At 45.1% G+C, this 20,482-nt stretch overlaps 2 protein-coding genes and 1 long non-coding RNA gene across 3 annotated transcripts in view; 2 read left to right on the top strand and 1 right to left on the bottom strand.

The window, feature by feature from the left end:
* The window catches only part of LOC125721932 (NACHT, LRR and PYD domains-containing protein 12-like), a 431,572-nt gene that overhangs the window by 164,315 nt on the left and 246,775 nt on the right, over positions 1 to 20,482 (bottom strand). The window lies entirely within an intron of this gene.
* The window catches only part of LOC125721933 (NACHT, LRR and PYD domains-containing protein 3-like), a 158,438-nt gene that overhangs the window by 46,195 nt on the left and 91,761 nt on the right, over positions 1 to 20,482 (top strand). The window lies entirely within an intron of this gene.
* Positions 4,541 to 6,371, top strand: LOC125721979 (uncharacterized). The gene is made up of 2 exons (XR_007386032.1): positions 4,541 to 4,575; positions 5,533 to 6,371. It is a non-coding gene; the product is annotated as an uncharacterized LOC125721979 (long non-coding RNA).

Here is a 20,482-nt window from a genome sequence, read left to right as displayed (position 1 = left end):
ATGACAGGTATGCAGAAGAGTAGAAGAAGAGTACAAAGAGAGACATTTGAGACTTATATTGCTGTGCAGCAAAGAGCACAGCAGTGCTACAAAAAAAATCTAAAAATGCGGAAGCAGCAAAGTTTGTGTCATGACCTGCTGGTACGATCCTCCTGTGTGCCACGCCCCTCAGCACCCTCCTGTGTGCCACGCCCCTCAGCAACCTCGTGTGTGCCACGCCCCTCAGCACCCTCCTGTGTGCCACGCCCCTCAGCACCCTCCTATGTGGCACGCCCCTCAGCACCCTCCTGTGTGCCACGCCCCTCAGCAACCTCGTGTGTGCCACGCCCCTCAGCACCCTCCTGTGTGCCACGCCCCTCAGCACCCTCCTGTGTGCCACGCCCCTCAGCAACCTCCTGTGTGCCACGCCCCTCAGCACGCTCCTGTGTGCCACGCCCCTCAGCACCCTCCTGTGTGCCACGCCCCTCAGCAACCTCGTGTGAATTCCTGATCCTTTTCAGTTGTTCTGCTTTTCCCTCCCTCAGCTTTGTGTATTTAGGCTGTGTGCTAGTCCGTTTCCCCAGATCAGTCATTAACGTTTGTCCTGTGCTGCTCCCCGCTTTGTCAACAAACCCCGCTTTTGTAATCCTCGTCTCCTGAATCTGCTTCCCCGCTTCCTGCTCGTGCAACTGGACGCAACAGTTTGCAAAACACATCATCTGTGTCACTGCCAAAACTTTTGGCCATAACCGTTGGTCTGTGTATATGACTGCCAATGGATTTTTATTTTAAAGGGGAAAAACCAGAATCGGGAAACAACCTGTTTTTTGATTTGATGATAAGATTGTGAAAATCTTACAGTAGTACGATAGTAAAGGGGCGGCATAGTGGTGCAATGGTTATCACTTATCATCTCCTACCGCTAGGATCCGGGTTTGAGTTTCCACCAGTGTCCCATGTGTGTGGAGTTTGCATGATCTCCCAACTTTGTTGTGGGGTTTCCACCAGGTACTCCAGTTTCGATTCACAGACCAATGGCGCAAAAGTTAGCAGTCTAATGGGGAGCCAAACAACCTGTTTTTGCACAAGTTCAATTTTTTATTCTTGAAAAAATCATAAATGAAGGATCATGTGCTGAAATTGCATTGGTGTTATACACTCATTTTGGGACGAGACGTGGGTTTTCAGAGAGGAATGTACAGGGGCGGTGTGCTGACCAGAGTCTTGGAAGGGACTTGTGCCCTGATGGCCAATTGAAGGTGGAAGTGGCTAAAGGTACAGCTAGTGGCTGCGGTAAATTATACTATCCATCTGATACTACTAGTGATGCTGTTAAAATTCAATGCGGTGCTAATTTTAAAATGAATATTAATCTGCTTACTTATGAACAAAGTAAGGCATTAAATTAACACTTAGGAAATTGCAGTTTGTACATGCATTTCCTTGAACAGTGTAAACCTAAAAACATGTTGGTTTGTCAACAGAGTACATTACAGCATTTCTTAATGCATGCCTTCATTACATAATTACTAAACAAAACACAAAGGAAGTTGTATTTTTTTCCACATTTGCAGTAATTTCTAAATTACACATTAAGTGCACTAATTCACAAATACACACACACTGTCCTTTATATGCATAATTAAACATTATTACTGTTGCCCCAGACTTCATCGTCCTTTGGTCGATAAATAACGACGGGCTATCTGTCCACAAAGAGGATTAAGGCCCCTGAGAGTAAAGGTGGCAAAGAATTAAGAAGCATCCATCATCCCTAGCACAATGCAAGACAGCGGGTAAGAGGAAATTGCTTATTTTTTTCTTCTTTAAAATGAGACATTTGTGTTCAAATAGAAGATTAATGCATCTTTATCATTTCTATTTCATATCGTAGCGCTCTTGACTTCTAAGCCCTATACCCTACAGAACAGAGTACATGGGTTGCATCAGGGCCTGATAAACTGAATTCCTAACATTCATAAAATAGTGACAGGCCTATATACGGTCAAAAACAATGAGAAATACAGAAAAACATAGAAAAATAATTAACTAGTTATTCTGGAGGCACAAGCCAAATTTACAAATTCTCCAAAGCAGCCATATAGGTGTAATAGCGTATGTCAGCATCAAGGCCCGTCCTGCGCTGCCCTTTGTGTCTCCTCCCTACTTGTCTAGCAGGTGTTGCAGGTCATCCACCTGCTGGCCATCCTCTACTCCACCATTGTTAGGGTTATCTTCTTCTGAAGATACGCTGGAAACCAACCAGTCTCTGAACACAGAACAACACAGATAGCTGTGATGACTTTTTACTTGCTGCAAGGGAAGTCCGGTCTCGACCTTGAGGTGTCAGCCTCTCAGCCTGACACAGCCAACTTCAAAGGAGGAACTCCCCTCGCAGTGTCTTTTATTGAGGTACACCAACAGGATATGCAAATAACATTCAACATTGTTTATCACCATGTATGGGGTGGAAATATCCAAGCGACAGTTCTTAAGAAGGGTTATTGCTAAATTAAGATCAAGCTGCTGCAGGGTGTTATTTCTAAGAAATGGCATCTAGCAAAATGACAATAAAAAAAGTACATATTTCTCTAACAAGCATGTTTAAATATTAGCTTTTGTTGTAAAAGTGTTTGTTGCCGTTATTGTCCTTCCCTGTTTGGTTTGCCATGCATGTGCCCTGTTTCAGTTTGGCTTTTGTCTAGTGCACTCAGCACTCTGTGTTATGCCTCCTAGTTCCTGGTTTTGGTTTATGTTAAGCTTTGTTAGTTTCATGCTTGTTTCAGTGTAATCTGCCCCACCTGTTCCTTGTTGTCCCGAGTCCTTTTTGATTTGTTACTTTGATTATACTTTGCACCTCTTCCCTGTTTGGTTTGCCGTGCATGTGCCCTGTTTCAGTTTGGCTTTTGTCTAGTGCACTCAGCACTCGGTGTTATGCCTCCTAGTTCCTGGTTTTGGTTTATGTTAAGCTTTGTTAGTTTCATGCTTGTTTCAGTGTAATCTGCCCCACCTGTTCCTTGTTGTCCCGAGTCCTTTTTGATTTGTTACTTTGATTATACTTTGCACCTCTTCCCTGTTTGCCCTGGTGTTTCTCCATATTTAAGTGCCTGTGTTCAGTTACTCAGTGAGTCATTGAATTTTTATTACTGTATGTCATAGTTTGCCTTGTTTCCTAGTCCTGCTCCCTGTATTGTCTGGTTTCCCTAATGGTTTTACTTTGAGTTTGTCCTTTATTTTTTCTGTTTGTTCTCACCCCTTGTGTTCTCTTTATTTTGTAGTTTTCCCTGCTTGTATACAGTTATGTTAATAAACCCCATTTGTCTGGGAACGTTCAGTGGATTGTCACCCCCATTTCCTTGCCAGCTTCATGTCCCGCATCTGTGGTACAGTACAGTATAATAGAAATTCTTCTCCACAGGTATCAGTAAAGTTTTCATTTTTATTACTCTATCTGTAGTTTGAATTGGAGCTGTGAAGTGAGGATAAATGGGTTAGAATGATGTGTCTCTGTGGAAAGTCACTGGTTAAAATCTATCCTTCTTGGGCTCCTGGGCCTTACACTTACCCTCCTAATCATTGCAGGGAATGTCTGACCCTGTTTTATCAAACATGCAACTCAATTTGGATAAAAGTACCTACTAAATAAATTCAGATTGAATTGTTTGATTAATTTTAATGATTGTCAATAATCTGTATGTACCATAACTCTTGGAGGGGTGGGTGCATTGTGCCACCTCACACCATCTGGGTTGAGGGTTTGTACCAAATAACCGTGAAAAGGATGATCCTGCAAAATACTGAAGACAGATGTGATGGTTTTTGTGCCCTTTCGTGTCCATAGTAAACCAGTCTTGACTCTGTTCTCTCTTATGGTTATCTGTCTATCCATACATTTCCTGAAACTCCTTGTCCTAGTCAGGGTTGCAGGGGGGGGGCAGTGCCTATTGTGGAGGCTGCAGGTGCAACGCAGGGAACAACCCAGGGTGGGGGCCAACCAATGCAGGGCACACTTCCTCCTACGGGCAATTTGGTTAGCCTCACCATGTTTTTGGACTGGGGGAGGAAACTGGAGTACCTAGAGGAAACCCCAGAACAACACAGGGAGGAGATACAAACTCCACCCACATGGAATCCTGATAGAGACTCAAAGCCTGGTCCCAGAGGTGTGAGGCAACAGTGCTAATCACTGCACCCCTCTCATGTGATTATATTTTTATCTTTTTCTTTTACAGTTTTTCTGTGATTCATGTTCTCTGTAACATGAAAAGCGAAACTCCATGTAAAACTTACTTAGAAAATGTTATTGATTTACATTATGTATGTATGCCTTACTTTTAGCAAGAGCGCACAAAATCAAATCCGAGTTTCTAGCTTGCTTCAGAATAATGAACACAAAAATGTATTATGACGTCAAACTGGTTTTATGTGTATTGGTTTGTGTTGAGGAGGAGGAAATTCTTTACTGTGACACAATATGGGCGTGACAGAACCAGTGTATCTACATTTATCTCTCAATGAAATGGAAGATTAAAGTACAGGAAACACTTAACTCATCGGTCTGAAGGAACTGATTTAAGTGGATTTTCAGTCCAAGAGGTAAGTGTGAAACTCCATGATATAATTCTCTCTTATTTTGATTATAATTCACAAAAAAGTGAGGATCATTATAACAAAACATCATTTTAATAAAATAATAGCAAGATCATATACAGTGGTACCTCAGTACTCAAACTCATTAGAACTGGAATTTCTTAAAAGTCGAACCAACCAGTTGGAAAAAAATGACATAGAACTTCTGAATCTCAGTATTTGAACCGTAAAGCCGACCTGAGATAATTTGTATGCGCGGGGAAATGAGTCACACAGCACGCCTCTCAGTGGAAACAAAGGGTAACGCTTCAGTCTCAGCCTCGCATGCGCAGTGATAGCATCGTTTGTTGGTGATAGTGCTTTTTTTATTGATAATATCAGGTAATACACTGAACTTTATATCATTTTGGTAGCCATTGCTCACCAAAAAGTTACGCAATAGTTGTAGAAATGTTGCAACCTAAAAGTTTGCGATTTACAAACAGAATAAGGACTACAGAGTAATAATAAAAATAAACAATGGACCGCATGGCATAGTCTAGTGTTGGCACAGTGTTGGGGCATGGCTTGGGGTAGCGTTGGGGTACAGTCTTTATTGTTTTGGAAGCCATTAAGCAAAAAATGTTACGCACGGCATTTATTTTCTTACTTTACAAATTACTGCTTTGATAAATGTGCTTAGATTTGTTTAGTATATGCTCTTCTTGTTTTATCCTGTTCATTTTGTGTTTAAATGCTAAAAAAAAAAAAAACATATTTGGGTGTTATTTTTTGTGTCCAGGAACCAATTAATTGGTTTTCAATTATTTCTTATGGGGAAAATTCGATCAGAACTCTAACTTTTTAGGATTTGAACCCGAGTTCTGAACGGATTAAGTTTGAGTTCTAAGGTATCACTGTAATTATTTTTATTTTCATATCATATACATACACTGTTAATTGTAACTGTTTTGTTTGGTACAGAAAACATCTGTTTATTAATCTAGAAGTAAAGTGGCTAGTTTGCAGAAGAAAGTATGGCCAGCTTTTATGATGACTTTGACGCACCATTTGAATCCCGTTTGGAGCGTGACATAAAGAGAGGTAGGAGGACATACATCATGTACCATGGCACCACCCTGACAGCTGCATATAATATTCAAAATCACGGATTTCAGCCATCCATCGATGGCATGCTTGGACCTACTTGGAGTCTATGTCAGTCGGAGCTTTCGGAAGGCCAGAGTCTACCCAAAAAATCTACCCTACAATGAGCAGCGAGCTGTACTCAAGCTGAGGATTCGAGTAGGAAAAGTAAAGAAGATCGACCGGCAGGGACACCCCCTCCAAAAAACCTGGCATGACCATGGATATGACACAGCCTGGGTGCCCCCCAAGTGCGGAATGGTTCCCAGTGGTTTGGAGGAAGATTGTGTTTGGGATCCCAGCAGGATTGAAGTTTTATCTATAATCCCAGTATAGTTCTTTATAATCTTCTCTTGTGGAACACAAATGTCATTTTGTAATTGTTGATATAATTGTATTACTCATCTTTATTCTCTGTCACTTCCTTCTTTTTAACAGTTTAGGGAATGCATTGTTCTTTAAAACTCAGTACATAAATATTTATTTTGATCAAATACAATAATCTTCTGTGGAAGTTGGTTTCTTTAGTAAGATGCTGTTGATCTTTGATTAATCATAGGAAAAATCCATACAAGTATTACAGCATCCAGTTTTATTCGATTATATGGATGGATGGATGAAAATGGAATATATGTATGAATGTAGGAAGACAATAATAAAAAACACAATATGAACGACTTCTTTTTGTGTACCGCAGTGAAACTCCAGATGTAAACCTGACGCAACCTCTCCACCAATGCCATATATGGGAATGATGTGGGTACATTAGATGGTATATTATCTACTGCACCTACATCTTAGATAAAGGATCTTCATTATGGCACTAGTATCCAAATTTGTTTACTTGAAAATAGCTTTAGTCTTTAGTGCTGCAACTTATCATTGTCTTTGTTTTGCTTATTTTTTGTATTCAGTTTCTGTTTCAGTAAAACTTGAGTGACTGTCGGACTAGTTGCTCTGTTTCAGCATAACAATATAATCCAAGGTCTCCCATTCGTAACCTGACAGTGTCACTCGATGCTGGACAGATATCAGGGTTTCTGTTTCACCACTGACAAGCTCCCACTCCCGTTTGCTGCCTTCAAAGATGCAGGCCACTTCCCCATTGTCACGTTGCTCTGTTTCAGCATAACAATATAATCCAAGGTCTCCCATTCGTAACCTGACAGTGTCACTCGATGCTGGACAGATATCAGGGTTTCTGTTTCACCACTGACAAGCTCCCACTCCTGTTTGCTGCCTTCAAAGATGCAGGCCACTTCCCCATTGTCACGTTGCTCTGTTTCAGCATAACAATATAATCCAAGGTCTCCCATTCGTAACCTGACAGTGTCACTCGATGCTGGACAGATATCAGGGTTTCTGTTTCACCACTGACAAGCTCTCACTCCCGTTTGCTGCCTTCAAAGATGCAGGCCACTTCCCCATTGTCACGTTGCTCTCAGATCTTCCAACAATGGAATCACAGCTGGAATCAACATGGTCTTGAGTAACATTTATCTTCTTGTTTGTATTAAACAGAACTAACCAAACTGAATGTGCACTGAAAAAGGATCCAATGGCTTATACTCAAATAAAATGAGGCACCACCTACTTTCTATCCATTGTCTGTTCCTGCTTCTCCTGTACAAGGATAAGGGGGCACATTCATACACCATTTACAACAATGCACAGTTTGGTGACTCCAGTTCACCACTGCATGATTGTGCGGGGAGACTGGAATACCCAGAGGAAAGCCCATGACGACACAGGGAGGGCATGCACACTCCACACACAGGGAATCCTGGGGGAGACTTGAACCCGGGTCCCCACAGTATGAGCTGACAGTGTTACCCACCGTGCCACCCCCCACGGAAACACTACAAAGCTGAATTTGGATATCAAACTACGTATATTTTACATTAGTTTGTAATGGTTAATATCAAGCATTCCTTTCATTTTTATCCTTATATATGATTACAAATAATCTTAAATTACATGCTTCATACCCATAATATTTTACTGATATGTAATGTTCTTATGATATAGACCTACATTCATTCAGTAAGACACAATCATATAACAGCTCGACCTAACTTTCTGTAACCTAAACTATCAATTAATTGATTCTCACACACCATTCACACACATGCAAGCACACCAACACACCACAATATGGTAACTCCAATTAACCTCATCGTGTTTTTGGACTGTGGGGGGGAAACCGGAGTAGTTGGAGGAAACCCTACGATGACATGGGGAGAACATGCAGACTCCACACTCATGCAACCATGGGGGAGACTTGAGGCAACAAAAATCACGTCCAAAGTCAGTGGCATATTGTTACACGGTATTTAGGCGGCGCGTTTTATAAATGTGCGAGTGCATGATGCTTGTAATTGACACAGATACGTGCTGGAAGTGCACTAATGGTATTTTGTTCTTTTATTTCATTTATATGCAATTTATTATAGAATACAAGGAGGAGCAAGGAGGGCCAGTTGGCAGAAGAGCTGAATCATCTGTAGCTTCGTAAGGAATCTAAATTGTGAGATGTAGAAAAATAAAATTTTTGTCTTTTATTGGTAGAATTTAAAACACCTTAAAAACTGTAGGTTGTGCTTTGTTTGAACAAAGATTGCACTTTTATTTACATTTTACAAGCTGCAGACCCAAAATTAAAAACACCAAGCATGATTAAGTCCACATTGCCAGCTGCTGCTCTCATTCAGCAGCGAGCTTCTATTTTCCTCGCCTCCTGACATCATTATAATGCCTTTGGTACTGTGTGGATGATCTGGTAAGGCTAGAAAATAAGGACACACTCACTGCTACCTCATGCCATGCCTGTTTCACGCAGAGAGGGTTAGGTGGGCACCCTGTGCCGTCCCAATCAAGATGCTGCCCAGGGTGGCTGCTCATGTCACCCATACCATCTGCCAATGGATCACCATGCACAGTACCCAGCTTTGAAGGGAGTGGGGTACAGCACTCTGCCAATGGACTCTGGAGCAGTGGAAGCATTCTGTAGAGTGACAATTCATGCTTCTCTGTATGGCAATTTGATGGATGCATCTGGATTAGGCAGATGGCAGGAGAATGTTATCTGCCTGACTGAATTGTGCCAACTATAAAGTTTGGTGGAGGAGAGATAATGGTATGGGGGTGTTTATCAGGGGTTGGCATAGACCCCTTAGTTCCAGTGAAGGGAACTCTTAATGCTTCACCATATGTTTTTGACAGGCCTACGTTGGGGAATGACCTTTTCTGTTCCAGCATGACAAAAAACATGACTGAGTGAGTTTGGTGTGGAACAAATAGACTGGCCCAGACGGAGCTCTGACGTCAACCCCATCACACTCCTTTGGGATGAACTAGAATGGGGATTACGAGTCAGGCCTTCATATCCAACATCAGTGCCGGACCTCATAAATTATCTTGCAGATTAATGGGCTTATTTGCACAGACACACAAAATCTTTTGAAAAGCCTTCCTTGATGAGAGGCAGCAGTTATATCTCCAAAGGGGGGGGGGGGGCTCAATATGGATGCCTAATGATTTAGAATGGGATGTCAACCTGGCAAGCAAAACAGCCTGACATCAATAAACACACCACCCACAGGGAAGAACGTCTTGAACAACCACAACTGTTCCATGTTGGTTACAAACAGAGAACATCCTGTAAGGTCAGTTTTTGAGGATGAGGGATAATCTTTGTGTAGTTCTTTATAATCTTCTCTTACTAATAATAAAAGAGAGGGGGGACATTATATTTTAGGTAGGGATGTATTTTGGAGGGGGTGTCCCTGGTAGTGAATCTTCTTTACCTTCTTTACTTTACCCTCAGCTTGAGTACAGCTTTCCGCTCATTGGAGGGTAGATATATTGCGTAGGCTTTGGTCTTCTGAAAGTTCTGACTGACATAGACTCCAGGTCCAAGCAAGCCATCTCTGGACGGCCGAATTCTGTGCTTTGGAATATGTAATGCAGCTCTTAGGGTGGTACCATGGTACATGATGTATGTCCTCCTACCTCTCCTTATGTCATGCTCCAAACGGGATTCAAAAAATGCGCAAAAGTCATCTAAAAATATGGCCAAGCTTCCCTGTGCAAACCAGTAAATTTACTTGTGCCTTAATAAACTGAGATATCTGAGCAGCCCAGAATGTCCAGAAAACAAAGATATACAGCATATGTGGGTAACTCATATACATGCCATGTAATATGCCTGAAATCAAAGGGATAAAAAACACCAAAAATGGACAGGCTTCAAAGGGTTAAATCCTTTTGGCTAAAATTGTGTAATATTGTGCCTCCCAAGCAGGTGTGACTCATCAAGGTATGGGCTCCACAAGACTTCTGCATTAGCCTTAAATAAATGATTGAATATTTACATGGACACACTTACTTTGTCATTTACATATTTTACTTGCACAGTTTCCATGAGGTAAAAATGTTAATACATACTTTCTTATGTTATTATGTGAGCTAACTGGTGTGTACCAATTGGCTATTTGTCTTTTGTACTGAAGTAGTACTCAGTGCGGGGGCGGCATGGTGGTGCAGTGGTTAGCACTGTCGCCTCACACCTCTGAGACCTGGGTTCGAGTCTCCGCCTGGGTCACATGTGTGCGGAGTTTGCATGTTCTCCCCATGTCGTCGTGGGGTTTCCTCCGGGTACTCCGGTTCCCCCCCACAGTCCAAAGACATGCTGAGGCTAATTGGAGTTGCTAAATTGCCCGTAGGTGTGCATGTGTGAGTGCATGGTGTGTGAGTGTGCCCTGCGATGGGCTGGCCCCCCATCCTGGGTTGTTCCCTGCCTCGTGCCCATTGATTCCGGGATAGGCTCCGGACCCCCCGCGACCCAATAGGATAAGCGGTTTGGAAAATGGATGGATGGATGGATAGTACTCAGTGCGTAACAGCGGTGGAATCTTGAATGGCTGGTGACATCAGGGTTGGTACGAACTGGTCCTGACATGTTAGTGGGGGAGGAGGAATGTCTACTGCTACATACAGAGCATGTATAAAAAACTAGCTGAAAAGGTCAGGAGGACTGCTGATTCATTTTATTATTATTGTTTTCATAGGTATTAACATACATAAACATACTGTATCCCAGCAGGTTTGAGAGGCTTCCATGTCTGCAGTAAAGCAGACTGCTGCCTGCTTATTGATACAGTGCAGCAGGCTAAACAGCATTACTTTGTCAGAAGGGCAGGGAAAGGAAGTAAACCGGTACATTTACTTGTGCCTTAATAAACAGATGTTTTCTGTACAAGCAACAAGTTTGTATCAATTTTATTACTGGACAGAAAACTAAATTTGATTACAGTCCATGTTAATTCAGATATTAACATTAAGTTTAGTTTTAATGATGTTTCATTATAAAAACACTGAGTTATATTCTAAACAGAATGAGTGAGAATGAGGTCATGAAGTTCAGACCAATAAATCAAGTTTTGCTGTAGTTTCAGTTTCACTTTCATTGAAAGATAGTTACATTGTTGTGTTTTGTCACACTTTTTTGCATCACAGAAAGAATGTCTGCCTCCTCATCTCTACAAGTCAAACTAAAATGACATACAGAGTTGGGGGGGCAGATGGACACCAACAGAATTCATGCTGTTCTTTTAATGACAACAGTCTTTTAATGACAACAGTCAATATAACAAGAGGTTGAACTAAACATCACAACATTTCTTTTTATGACAGTTACCCACAAAGTGTGCAGCTTTTGTCACTGCAGTGCATCTTTTTGGGCTTCTGGAAGAACATTTCTAGAGCCTCTTGATATGCAAAGTCAGAGACGTCTGGCCCATTTACTGAGATCCGCATGCAGGCTGCAAAATGGTCTCCTTGTGGCCTATTGCGGATGTTTGTCTTGAGGTGCAAATTAATAATAAAAAAAACATATATTTTTGTCTGCTTTTCAAGTGGTTGATGCGACATATTTTCCGACACGCGCTCTCTGTCCGCTGGTGGGAGTGTGCTCACCTGTGTGTGCCCACACGTGTCTGTGTGTGTGCATGGGGCGGAACTCCACCATGCGTGATACAGAGAGCAGAGGAGAATTGTAAACGTGACCGTGTAGAGACAAAAATGTTGTGCAAAATTTAAATAAAATTTACTTGACCTTCAAGGGGGGACAAACACACACACACTATCATGGTGGCGTTCGCAGATGCAGCGGCCCGGAGCTCCCCATGTAGATGCCACTTTTTCATTTATTTTGTGTATTTTAGTTCACTTTTAGTCACAGTGAGCCACGGTTTGCAGTTATGACAGGGTCATGCAACATACAGTCCGCAGGAAATTCGGAATACCGGTTTAAAAGGTTTTCTCCCGGCTCCACCTCCCAACATCCAGGAGGAGATACTCTGTACATGGGTGCCTGCCTGGATCACCACCTGGACAAAGAGACGGCACAGGTGGACATGGGAGAGAAAGCAGACACGGGGTAAGAGAGCCGGCATTCATGCTAGACTAAAGAGCTCCCGGAACAAAGCTCCTCTACCCAGCCTGTGAATACCCAGTCTATAGCTAACAAGATAGATGAGTTGAGGCTGAAGATTTCGTCACAAAAGCTGAACAGTTGCACTTCAGTTTTCACGGATATCTGCCTGAATGCTAACATCCCCGACTCGCCTATAAAGTTAGCTGACCAGACTGTGTACTGGGTGGATCGCACTGCTCAATCCAGAAAAGACAAAGGCGGTGGCGTGTGCATCTATGAGAGTAACTCTTGTCCACGAACGTCCACGAACATTAGAGAACAATACTGTTCACCAGACCTGGAATTTATTATGCTGAAGTGCAGAGCGTTTTATCTACCGAGGGAATTCATCAGTGTTTCTCACCGCCGTCTGCATCCCCCCTCAAGCTAATGCCAAGCTAGCACTCGCTAAGCTGCATGATGCTTCAAACGTACTGCAAAACCACCCAGACGCTGCATTGATCATCGCGGGGGATTTTAATCACACCAAGCTACCCAAATTCTGCCAGTTTGTTGGTTTTCCAACCAGAGGAAATAACACGTTGGATCATGTGCAACATAGCAAACCCTTACAAAGCGTCCCCCTCCCTCCACACCAGTCAGTCTGATCACATCTCTTTGTCCCTGACCCCTGCATACAAACCCCTCACTGCCAGAACAAAGCCCACTGTACAGACCATCAGAGTCTGGCCCTAAGGAGCCATGACCAGACTACAGGGGTGTTTTGATGACTGGAAATTGTTTAAACTGGAATCCACAAAGGACAACCACACCGACTTGAATGTATATGCATCCTCTGTTGTTTTCTACATAAACTTCTGCATGGACACTGTTACCACTTTCAGGGACATTTGCACTTTCCCCAACTGCAAACCGTAGATGAACAGGGAAGTTCAAAAGCTGCGGAAGTCACGCGATGAGGCTTTCCACACCGGCGACCGAGAAGCCTACTCAGCAGCCAGGCCCAACCTGAGGAGAGGCATCAGAGAGGCAAAGCGCTCCTACGAAGACAAAACCGAGGAGAACTTCGGCAACAACGACCCCCGGCACATGTGGCAGGGAATCAGGTCCATTACCGACTATAACAGCAACAACACCCATCAAACCAGCACAGCGACCTCATCCCTACCTGATGATCTGAACCAGTTCTTCGCTCGGTTTGACAAGGACACCAAACACCATCATACCAGGTTGACTGTGCAGGAGGCTCCCCTGAATACCCTGAATACACTAGTCAGCTGTCCGCAGTCCTCACCAGTCTGTTCAACATCTCCTTGAAACAGGCCACCGCCCCCTCCTGAGTCTGCCACCATCATCTCCATCCCTAAACAGGCAGTGGTCAGGAACCTGAACGACTACCGTCCAGTGGCCCTGACCCCCATTGTTATGAAGTACTTTGAGCGGCTGGTCTTAGCACACATCAAGAAGAACATACCTCCCTCCCTGGACCAACGACAGTTTGCCAACCGGTCAAACAGGTCAGCAGAGGATGCCATTACATTGGCCCTCCACACTGCCCTATCACACCTGGAGCAGCAGGACAGCTACGAGCGGATGCTGTTTATTGACTACAGCTCCGCCTTTAACACTATCCCCCCACCAAGCTGGCCATCAAACTGCACAACCTTGGACTGCACACACACCTGTGCAACTGGGTCTTGGACTTTCTGACCAACAGCGTACAGACAGCGCGCATGAGTAACCACACCTCAACCTCCATTACTCTCAATACTGGAGCACCTCAGGGCTGTGTGCTCAGCCACCTCCTCTACTCCCTCTTCACACACAACTGCAAACCCACCCATGATTCTAACATCATCATTAAGTTTGCAGACAATACAACTGTGATAGGTCTGATCTCAAACAACAACGAGTCAGCCTACAGGGAAGAGGTCGGGAACCTGGAGCGCTGGAGCCGACACAACAGCCTCGCCCTGAACTCAAAAAAGATGAAATAAATGATCCTGGACTTTAGGAGATGGAAGCACGGGGGCCACCACCCCATCAGCATCGGTGGTGAAAAGGTGGAGGTGGTTCAGAGCTTTCGATTCCTGGGGGTTCAGATCAGCTGTGATCTGTCATGGACCACAAACACTTCAGCCATTGCCAAAAAAGGACTTCAGAGACTCCACTTCCTGTGGAGCCTGAAGACAGCATGTCTTCCACAGCAGCTCCTGGTGAACTTCTACAGGTGCACCATAGAGTCAGTGATCACATACTGCATCACTGCGTAGTACTCTGGATGCACCTTGGAGATCAGCAAGACCCTGCAGCGTATCATTAAAACAGCACTGGCACCCAGCTTCCATCACTGGAAGAAATCCATCACACCCAGTGCAGCCGCAGAGCTGAGAAAATAATCAAGGACCCAACCCACCCGGGACACAAACTCTTTACAACGCTGCCATCTGATAGACGCTACAGAACCCTGCTGGTGTGTTCCAAACTAAATCCCATTGTACTTATAATGACAATAAATCATTCATCTCATCTTATCTTCATATCTTATCTTATCTCACTAAATTTCCAAAAGTATTAGGACACCTGAAAAAAGGTTAACTGGTATTTTGGGCAGGGCTTAGTAGCCCCCCCCCCCCCACCAATTTCAAAACTGTGCTACCCAAATTCTGCCAGTTTGGAAATAACACGTTGGATCATGTGCAACATAGCAAACACTTACAAAGCGCCCCCCTCCCCCCACACCAGTCAGTCTGATCACACCTCTTTGTCCCTGACCCCTGCATACAAACCCCTCACTGCCAGAACAAAGCCCACTGTACAGACCATCAGAGTCTGGCCCTAAGGAGCCATGACCAGACTACAGGGGTGTTTTGATGACTGGAAATTGTTTAAACTGGAATCCACAAAGGACAACCACACCGACTTGAATGTATATGCATCCTCTGTTGTTTTCTATGTAGGGAGCCGCCCACTGGTCCAATGGCGCAGCCGAAGGCTGTGAATGCGTGTTGGTCCTTCCGAGCCTCCTGGAAATTACTTACTCTTTTTAATATATAAAGTATTCTTTTATTCACATATCTGACTCCATTTTATTAAAGACCTTAGGAGTCCGCCAGATTCGCCTCAGCTTGTTCCACAGGGTTTGTCTTAGAGGTACGGAAATCGCCACCATTTAAGACAAAGTCAGCCTCTGATTATTCGGGTCCCTCGACCTGTATAATTCCCCAAAGGCTCAGTGTCTGCCAATTACTGACCTAGTGGGCTCCTCGGCGATTAAGCCGATGTTTACCCAAACCACACGTACGTCCACCTCAGAGGCTCAGCCGGGGGCAGCCCATATCATAACATGTGTCAACCTCAGCGGCTGTGAAGGCACACTTTTCGTAGCGGTAGTTTGTACGAGGCTTACTTTGGGCTCGTCTCAGGGACTCCGCCGATGCCACCCGTTATCTTACCGTGTGAGCGTCTCAGAGACTATGCCCGGTGCCTAGGAACATAGTGTGTACGCCCCTCAGAGGGTAGATACCGAACCTTTCATCAGCATGTGTTGACCTCAGAGGTTACGTCGGCCCATAACTGAGCTTGTGCGAACTCCAGAGGTGTAGTTTTGGTATCCACCTAACTTAACCTGGGCAGTCGAGTTTGGGACCCGGATAAAGGGGATTTAACCCAGAGGCTGCAAGATAGTACTTACCACTTTAGTCCTAATCAGGATAGAAGTCCAATCTGGAAAGTTTATAAAGAAGTTAGCAAATCAGACAGTCATAAAGTAATAAAAACAACATTTATTACACATACTACAATATACAATTATTGACATGTGGCCACATACCCTTAAATACATTTTCATTAGGACAAATACAATATTAAACAATCACATTCCTCAGCTGAGAGTGCACAAAGTTCTGCAGAAAGTATCTGACTACAGATGGACTTTCGCCCAGTTCTCTGTGGGAGCTCTGATTACAGAGTGACTCCCCGAATTTTTCTGAGGCCCTTCCTTAAGTATCCAACCCAGGTGATGGCATGTCTCTGAAGACTCTGAAGTTAATTTTAGGGGCATTATTGGCCTTGGTTCTCAGGTCCCCAGCCAATCAGGTCACTTTAGGGGGCGGTTGTAATTCCCTTGTTCTGCCATGTGAGAGGCTCTCTCAGTTTAGTGGGTTTAGCTGAAGTTTCTATATTTCTCTTAGGGAAAGTTATACTGCCTTAAATCTGAGAGTATAATACTCCTCGTCTCATGCCTATTCAAACGAAACCAAACATGCATGTATTTGTCCCTAATATCTATGTGTGGTGAGTTATCCTGTTTATAGCGGAAAAGATGTCAGTGTATGGAGACTGACAGCTGTTGTTGCTGTGGATTGACTGTGTCACTCCGGGGGTGAAAGGTCATGCTTTTCCTGTATTGCTCCAGTTATTTCTATCCAGTCTCTCAGGAGCCGGCAGGCCTTTGCCTTCCTTAAAAGGGATGGTTTGATGCGTGGAGTCCAGTCTTGCCTGGGCCAGCGGAGCTCTGAAATAGACTGATGCAGGCTGATCACAGTTGGGGCCTGCAGGACCTATAAGTTTTATGTCCTTACAGGGGCATAACCAGATCTTTTACAGTGGGGTGGGGGGGGGTAAGGGTGCCTGGGCACCTGCCCCTTCGATCCTACCGGGGAATAACTAGACCTTTTACAGTGGGGTGGGGGTGGCAAGGGTGTCTGGGCACCTGCCCGTTCTGTCCGAAGAGGGCATAACCAGATTTTTTACAGTGGGGTGGGGGTGGCAAGGGTGTCTTGGCCCCTCCCTATTCTGTCCGACGGTGCAACTACCAGACCTTTTTCAATGGGGTGGGGGGTGGCAATGGTGTCTTGGCACCTGCCCGTTCTGTTTGACGGAGGAGCACCTAGACCTTTTACGGTGTGGTGGGGGGGGGGGGGGGTAAGGGACCCTGGGCACCTGCCCGTTCTGTCTGATGGGGGCATAACCAGACCTTTTACAGTGGGATGGGGGTGGCAAGTGTGTCTGGGCACCTGCCTATTCTGTATGACGGGAGAGCAACCAGACCTTTTAGAGTGGGGTGGGGGTGGCAAGGCTGCCTGGGCACCTGCCCCTTCTATCCTACGGGGGAGTAATCAGACCTCTTACAGTGGGGTGGGGGGGGTAAGGGTGCCTGGGCACCTGCCCGTTCTGTCCGACGGGGGCATAACCAGACCTTTTACAGTGGGTGGGGGGTGGCAAGGTTGTCTGGGCACCTGCCTATTCTGTATGACGGGAGAGCAACCAGACCTTTTAGAGTGGGGTGGGGGTGGCAAGGCTGCCTGGGCACCTGCCCCTTCTATCCTACGGGGGAGTAATCAGACCTCTTACAGTGGGGTGGGGGGGGTAAGGGTGCCTGGGCACCTGCCCGTTCTGTCCGACGGGGGCATAACCAGACCTTTTACAGTGGGTGGGGGGGTGGCAAGGTTGTCTGGGCACCTGCCTATTCTGTATGACGGGAGAGCAACCAGACCTTTTAGAGTGGGGTGGGGGTGGCAAGGCTGCCTGGGCACCTGCCCCTTCTATCCTACGGGGGAGTAATCAGACCTCTTACAGTGGGATGGGGGTGGCAAGTGTGTCTGGGCACCTGCCTATTCAGTATGACGGGAGAGCAACCAGACCTTTTAGAGTGGGGTGGGGGTGGCAAGGCTGCCTGGTCATCTGCCCCTTCTGTCCGATGGGGGAGTAACCAGACCTTTTACAGTGTGGTGGGGGGGGGGGGGGGTAAGGGTGCCTGGGCAACTGCCTCTTCTGTCCTACGGGGGCATAACCAGACCTTTTACAGTGGGGTGGGGGTGGCAAGGCTGCCTGGGCTCCTGCCCCTTCTATCCTACGGGGGAGTAATCAGATCTTTTACAGTGGGGTGGGGCTGGCAAGGGTCTTTGGGTACCTGCCCCTTCTGTCCGATGGGGGAGTAACCAGACCTTTTACAGTGTGGTGGGGGGGGGGGGGTAAGGGTGCCTGGGCACCTGCCTTTTCTGTCTGACGGGGGCATAACCAGACCTTTTACAGTGGGGTGGGGGTGGCAAGGCTGCCTGGGCAACTGCCCCTTCTGTCCTACGGGGGATTAACCAGACCTTTTACAGTGGGATGGGGGTGGCAAGGCTGCCTGGGCACCCGCCTGTTCTGTCCAACGGGGGAGCAACCAGACCTATTACTGGGGGGTGGGGGTGGCAAGGGTGTTAATTATTTCCATCCATCCATCCATCCATTTTCCAAACCGCTTATCCCATTGGGTCGCGGGGGGTCCGGAGCCTATCCCGGAATCAATGGGCACGAGGCAGGGAACAACCCAGGATGGGGGGCCAGCCCATCGCAGGGCACACTCACACACCATTCACTCACACATGCACACCTACGGGCAATTTAGCAACTCCAATTACCCTCAGCATGTTTTTGGACTGTGGGGGGAAACCGGAGTACCCGGAGGAAACCCCACGACGACACGGGGAGAACATGCAAACTCCGCACACATGTGACCCAGGCGGAGACTCGAACCCGGGTCCCAGAGGTGTGAGGCGACAGCGCTAACCACTGCACCACCATGCCGCCCCGTGTTAATTATTTAACAAATTAAATTTCTTTATTTATTTAAATATATTAATAATAATTTTATTTACTTCAATCCACTGAAGCAGAATAGTAACAGGACATAATTATATTTTCCAGTTTTTTTTCGGTCTGTTATGTCTCCAGTTAAATGATTATTATACACATTGATTGACAGTCATTGTGTCAGTTATGTTCAGCTGCAGTAATACAGTGAATTTAACTTAATCCAGCAGACTGTGGTTTCATTATGTTACTCAGTCATGCTTTGGGTGACGCTGAAGCAGGACATTAATAGGACAGAACAGAAAGCCTTTATTGTCATTGTACAGGGAGGGAATACAGTAAATGGACATAAATATATAAAATGTACATATACAGGGGAGAGGGAAAGCCCCCCTGAATCAGGATTACATTTAATTACATTTTAGTCAAAGAAAAAAACTATTAAACTATATTTTTGATGTTATTCAGCTCACTGAAGACAGTCATTTATTGTTTGTCATACACACAGTACTGTGCAAAAGTCTTAGGCAGTCCAAAGAAATGTTTAAAGCTGTTTATCTGGGTAGCAAGTGTACTTTGGCTTAGAACAAAAAACACAATTTAACATTAGAACGTGTGCAAATTAAAAGTAACACAATAAAAACTAGTAATAATTTCTTCTGTTTTCTAAAAAGTTACTGATATCTAGTTGGATGGCTAGATGAACACCGCTTCAGTTCCCAAACTTCTCCTCAGGGGCACCTCAGCCGTTCCATGATTTTGTTAAATTTCACCAACAGCTCAATTAAATAATTAAATATATTGGTTTAAAAAGTCAGTGAGAGATTGACTAGCTGTATGAGGTGTGTTAGTGGCCAAGTCAAAAAATACATGGCTGCACTGGACGGTCGCTGCAAATACTAGGATGATTTTAGCAGAGGTTCTGAAATGGCGAAGCTGACACACTTTGACAGGCATCATATCATAGTTTTACACCAACAGGAGGATAATCTAAACATCATTTTCTTTGCCTGCCTAAGACTTTTGCACAGTTCTGTACATTTCAGAGTAAAAAGGATTATAAAGGTTAAAAAGCAGAGATTTCACCTTTTTTGCCAGGAGAACCAACAACACGTCACAGTGACACTGAGGAGTTTCTATAAACCCCAAACCCTGGATAGAGGGACTCAGTGAATGAGGAGGTGAATCTGTGCAGGGGGGTCAGTCCATCAGAGGAGACTCTGTAGAAGGACAGAGCACCAGCCCCCCAGTCCAGATACATTCCTACTCTGCGGGAGCCTGAGGGCTCTATGGGTATGAGAGTCTCTATATTATTGTGCCAGACAGAGTAACTGTCAGTATTACAGTACAGACACCATGACTTGTCATTGAATCCAAACACACAGTCCCTCCCTCCTTTCCTCCTGATCCCTTTATAAGTGACTCCTATCCAGACTCCATGTCCATCCCACTCAGCCTCCCAGTAACAGCGGCCAGTCAGACTCTCTCTGCACAGAACTTGGTGGCAGCTGTCAAATCTCTCTGGATGATCAGGATATGGCTGCTCTGCCCCCTCTGTCGCCTTCCTGTTCCCCCCTGACAGAGACAGGCGTCTGTTTGCTGTGTTGGGGTCCAGCGTCAGCTGGCAGGAGTCTGTAGGCAGGAGGAAGAATTATTAATCCCATCAGGCCGCCTGTACTTTATGTTTCTGTACGATATAAAAACAGCACAGCTTCCCTAACGAAGTGGGAACTGAAGTTTATGAAATATAAAGTGGGCGCGCGACGGCGGCGG

This window comes from Brienomyrus brachyistius, unplaced genomic scaffold, assembly GCF_023856365.1.
Source record: "Brienomyrus brachyistius isolate T26 unplaced genomic scaffold, BBRACH_0.4 scaffold36, whole genome shotgun sequence".
NCBI lineage: Eukaryota > Metazoa > Chordata > Actinopteri > Osteoglossiformes > Mormyridae > Brienomyrus > Brienomyrus brachyistius.
The sequence above is the reverse complement of the archived record's forward strand: the minus strand, read 5'-3'. Positions and strand labels throughout refer to the sequence as shown.